Source organism: Elephantulus edwardii, unplaced genomic scaffold (assembly GCF_000299155.1).
Source record: "Elephantulus edwardii isolate Elephantulus edwardi_28Jun2011 unplaced genomic scaffold, EleEdw1.0 scaffold00018, whole genome shotgun sequence".
Lineage (NCBI taxonomy): Eukaryota > Metazoa > Chordata > Mammalia > Macroscelidea > Macroscelididae > Elephantulus > Elephantulus edwardii.
The window spans coordinates 25,220,948-25,225,983 of record NW_006399768.1 but is presented as its reverse complement, the minus strand read 5'-3'; positions in this window follow the sequence as shown (position 1 = coordinate 25,225,983).

The window sequence follows — 5,036 nt, the reverse complement described above, 5'->3', positions numbered from 1 at the left end:
ATGAAATTCTCCTGTGTCTGCCAATTTCTTTCGATACAGTTACTCAGAATATCTTTCCATCTTCTTTTAATACTTCCTGGATAATTTAATATTCTGCCAAAAGCATCCTTGATTATCGCAACTCAAGGTTGTGTTGAATAAATCAGTGTGATTTCGTTGACCTTTTAATCTTTGTTCTCTCCCTCTAGCCTTATAACTAAAGAATAAAGAAAAATACTCTGTATGTGTGCAGAAAATGGGGAACTTTGGTGGCCTAGTGGTAAAAAGCTTCCCTACACTTCAAAGGCATGTGGTTCGAATCTACCAGCTGCTTCAGGGAAAAAGGATAGGCAATCTTCTGTGCAATTAACTGCCTCTGGAAACCTGCTAGAGAGCCAGCAATGAGTAGATTCCTACTCAACAGCACACCACAGTAACAAGAACTTGTGTGAGTGTGTGTGTGTGTGTGTGTGTGTGTGTATGAGAGAGAGAGAGAGAGAAAGCAGGCACACATGCACATGGCGTGCACATACATATTTATTAATGTCCCTGATTTTGCAAAATATTCTTCATTTTAAATATTCTGAATTATGTTATTTAATATATGCAATATTTACCCACTCACACAACATCCTTTTTTTAGAAAATAGATAAAATACCTTATAGAGAGAACATTTAATATTTTTTTTTAATTTAAGACTGTCTCTATGACATATTGACACATTGTGCAATGATCCTGTGATTGTAGTTATCACAGACAGGTGTAACTTGAGTAACAAGTACACACGGCTCAGCAAGAGGAATGTTCCTAATGGGACATGCTGAGTTAAAAAAAAATTCTTTGTAAACAAGAATATTTTTTAAAATTCTAATTCTGTAAAGTATGTACTGTTACTACTAGCAGTAATTGCCGTCATGTTGGTTTCTACTCCTGGTAGGTCACCAGGAGGAGACTGCACATCTTTCTCCTACAGAGCAGCAGGTAGTTTCAAACTACTTGAGAAACATGATCAACAATTCAACTCATTGTAGACTAGGCTACTACAGCTCTCTGGAAAGCATACGAACTCTAGGGAACTTTTACTATAAAATACATTGATGTAGCAAAATGAATAGAATTTTGTCTTACTTCACATTTGATGAGATGTCCTTGATTCAAATATCACTTATTGAAATGCTGCCTCCCACTTGGATTTTGTTCAGACAAAGTTTGTGTTTGACTTGCTAAACCATGGACTTTAACACTCACAAGCCCCGTTGTGTAATTAACCACAGGGAATCCCTGGTGGTGACCTGGAATATTTCATTTGTAAGACTCTAGTGAAAACAATCTATGGTTGAGAGAAAATCATGAGTGATTTAGATTATTACAGTTTAGAGGAAAAACAAGGAGAAAAACATCTTCTTTTCCTTGGATTTGGATTTTGTATAAAGAACAGTTGGTAGCAGAAATTATTCCATTCACTTCAGAAAAAATTTAGTACTGTGAAACTGCGCCCACTTGCTCCACAGTCCTATGTTTAGTACCTCAGAGAGAGAAAGGGGACTGGTGAGTTGGGGAAGTTTTTATAAAATGCAGAATTAAATGGTTAAATTATTTACTGTAGATGAATGGCCAAAAATAGTGGAAAATAACTATCCCTTCATTGTTGCCTTTTAGTGAGCAGATGCAAAGAACCCACAGGAATGTTCTCTCACTCTACATTCACAGACAAATAATTAACACAGACCTCAAAATAAGCCCAAAACGAAATTGAATATAGTAGAAAGGCCAAATATGACGTTGGGAGTTAGAATTTTTCTAAGCCTTAATTTCTTACTTTTCAAATAAAAATAGATCCTACTTGGCAAGTTTATTATGAAGAACATATTTAACATTTCTAAAATGCGAAGCCTAATGATTGGTACCTAGTAATCTACTGAATAAATTACACAATGCTTTGAACATATAAATGATGTTCAATACATTAAAGGACCAGAATAAAGTAAATAAGTAAAAAATATATTCCCCATTCCACTGGACCAATTGGCAGCATCAGGATGGATGAAGAGATAGAGATTTTGAACAACTTTAGTCTGCTTGGCTCCATGGTCAACACTCTTGGTACCAGTAGCCAGGAAATTAAAAGACGTATTGTGATGGGAAAGTCTGCTGTTAGGGACCTCTCCAAAGTACTGATGAGCAATTGTGTCACTCTGGAGACTAAGGTGCATCTGATACAGGCCATGGTCTTTGCATCAGAGAGTTGGACAATGACTAGGAAGAATACAAAGAGAATTGATGCCTTTGAGCTGTGGTGCTGGAGAAGAGTATTGAATGTACCCTGGACTGCCAAGAAAACAAACAGATTCATCTTGGAGAGGGTTAAACAAGCCTGCTCCTTGTAGTCAAGGATTCTGGGGCTTCGTCTGAACATACTTTGGACATGTTGTAAGAGAGATAGGTCCTTGGAGAGGGACATCATGCTTGGGAGTGTGGAGGGATGGCGCAAGAGGGGAAGAACCTCTATGAAGTGGATTGATTCAGCAACTGGGGTAATTGGTATGGGTGTGTCAGAGGCAGTGAGATTGGCACAGGATAGACCAGGGTTTAGAGCTCTTGTACATAAGGTCGCTATGTGTCACAAGTGACTCGACGACACATAACAACAACAACAACATGTAGCTAATAAATCTCTTGGTTTTGAAAACTTCCATAATAGCACAAGATTACTGATAGTCTGTAACTACTAATGGACTTTTAGACGAGGTGTAAAATAATGAAAGATGTGAATTAAGACACTACGTCTTTATTGGCAGTACAATAAAATCATGTACTTCCTCTGAAATCTTGGTGGCTAAAGAACTTAAAGCCTCCTTAGCTCATAAACCATGTCTGGGCATCAGATAACTGTTTCCACATGTGGCTGGGAGGAAGCCCTTTAAAGGAAGTGTATGACTTTGGAGAATGTTGATTTAGAATATTCTTCTGTGAAAAGGAATCAAACTGGATGCATTTGGAACAATCTTTTCAAAGTACCAGATTTATCTTGTTTTGTCATTGGCTGAATTTTACAATGGTGATTTTTTTTTAAAATGTTGTTGGTTTTAGTTGCCATCAAGTCAACTCATAGTAACCCTAAGAACAACAAGCAGATCTAAATCTTACCCCATGCTGCATCATCTCCATAAACTCTGTCCTGCTCAAGCTTGTTGTGGGAGTCACTATGTGACTTCATCTCATTGAGGGTCGTCTTCTCTTTTGCTCACCTGCTACTTTTCCCAGCATGATGTTTCTCTCCGAGGATTGCTTCCTCTTGAAAATATGCCCAAAGTAAATGAGACAAAGTTTTATCATTCCTGTTCTAAGGAGAACTCTGGTTGGACTTTCTTCAAGGCAGATGTGTTTGTTCTTTTGGTGGCCCATAGTTTACCAATACTACAATTCAAAGGCACCAGTTCTTCCACTGTAATTCTTTTTCCCTGTCCAATCTTTTCAGATGTTTAGGAAGCAATTCAAAATATTGAGACGTGAATTAGGTGCACTTTAGTCTTTAAACTGACATCAATGCTCTTCAGAACTTTGTATAGGTATGTGATACCATATCTCCCCAGTGCAACACACCTTCTAATTTTTAAAAAAATACTGTTACTAGGGATGTTAATTGTGGATCCAAGTTAAGGGAAGGTTTACAGTTTCAATCTTTTCTCCATCTATCATGTTGTTGCCTATTGGTCCAGTGGTGAAAATTAGTGTTTATTTAATGTTGAGGTGGTTAACCACCATTGAGGCTATAGTCTTAGATGTTGATCAGGAAGTACTTCAAATCTTTCTGGAAGCAAATTTGTGTCATCTACATAAAGTATGTTGTTAATGAATCTCCCTCCAATTCTGACACCATATTTTTCTTCACATAGTCCAGGTTCTCAAATTATTTACTTTATGGACAAAGAATACAACCTCTACACATACCTTTCCTGATTTTAGTGATTCAGTTTCCCCTTGTTCTGTTCAGACAGCTGCACCTTGGCCTATATGTCGGTTTCTCATGAGCAGAATTAAGTGTTCTGGGGTTCCCATTCTTCTCAGTGTTAGCCATAGTTTGTTACGATCAACACAGTCAAATGTCTTTGCATAATCTATAAAACACAAGTAAATTGTATTCTCTAATTTCAGTCACGATCCATCTGACATCAGTAATGATAGCCTTCATGACAAGTCCTCTACTGAAGCCAGCATGGACTTCTGGAAGTTACTTGTCATGTACTGTCCCAGTCAAGTTTGAATAATCTTTAGCAAGATTTTACTTTCATGTAATATTGCTAATACTATCTGATAATTTCCACTTTCTGTTGGATCATTCTTCTTGGGAATGGGAACAAATATGAATCTCTTTCCCTTAGTTTACCAGGTAGCTGACTTCGACGTTTTTGTGAGCAGAGACTGGTAGGTATGTTCAGGATTGCATCTATTTCCTGAAACACTTCAACTGGTACTCCATAAATTCGGGAGGACTTCTTTTTGGCCAATATCTTCAGTGCAGCGTGGGCTACTTCCTTCAGCACTATTGGTTCTTGATCATACTTCCTGAATGTTTCAGTGTCAACTAATTTTCTTTTTCTTTTTGGTACAGTAACTGTATATATTCCTTCTATATTAATTTGATGCTTCCTGAAATATTAAATTTTGCCCACAGAATCCTTTAGTGTTGCAACTTGAGGATTGAATTTATTCTTTCAGCTCTTTCAGCTTAAGAAATATCAGTCATATTCTTCCCTTTTCATTTACTCATCCCAGTTTTTCATTAAAATACTTTGCTTTGTCTTCTTGAGCTATTCTTTGACATTCTATCTTTGGTTCTCTTACCTCAGAGTTTTGGCTTCTTTTCATTCTAACGCAAATTTTGGAGCCTCTTCTGATATCCAACAGGAGAGTCTTCTAGTCAATTCAATATAGAAAATAAAAAACATGCACATAAGCAGTTTGTTCCACATTCCTTTGCAATTGCCTTTGCAATTACTTGCTATACATCAGAGAGCTGAACAATTAATAAGGATGATAGAAGAAAAATTGATAC